Raw genomic sequence first — 684 nt, 5'->3', positions numbered from 1 at the left:
ACTGTGACCATAACAGGCCAACAGACAGAAGCTATATGCTTAGGTAGATTAACATGGTCCACTCACAGTAGAAAGTCAGGGAGTTAAAACCTCAATCACCCTCCTCTTGCCCTCCAATCACCTGTTACTGTTACCCTTTCCTGAGAGCAAACAGGAGCCAGAGGGAAAAGGAGCCCAGTGGGGGAGGCAAATCAATAGGACATAGAGGAGCTGAAAATTAGATTGGATGGAAAATTATGAAAACCCATCTATTATTATAGTCTCCTCACAGTTGCTTTTCCTAGGACTTTTTGTCTCTCAATGTAATTACTAGTAGATAAACCTCTCATTACATCTCATCATTTATTTTACTAGATTCTGTAGGCTCATCTTTATTGGGTGTCATTTTCTTAGAATAATATATCTCTCATCACAAATGCCTTGAGGATAGAATGTACTTTACTTTTTAGGTGCTTATATGTAAATATATTTAAGAATGTAAGTTTATCATTTTGGTAGCCCTAAAAAGAAGCGCAAGAGAAGTTACTAGAACTGGACTGATGATTTCTAGGCATCAGACACTTGTGCTCTTTCAAATCACTGCTCCCAAGCCCTAGAGAGGTGACTTCATGCTCCTGCAGGGCTCCCAGACTCATCAGCTTCCATCCAGAGGAGAAGAGGGGAAGGAAAGGCACAACCTAAAAT

Source organism: Myotis brandtii, unplaced genomic scaffold (genome assembly GCF_000412655.1).
Source record: "Myotis brandtii unplaced genomic scaffold, ASM41265v1 scaffold782, whole genome shotgun sequence".
Classification (NCBI taxonomy): domain Eukaryota; kingdom Metazoa; phylum Chordata; class Mammalia; order Chiroptera; family Vespertilionidae; genus Myotis; species Myotis brandtii.
Note: the sequence above shows the minus strand (reverse complement) of the source record.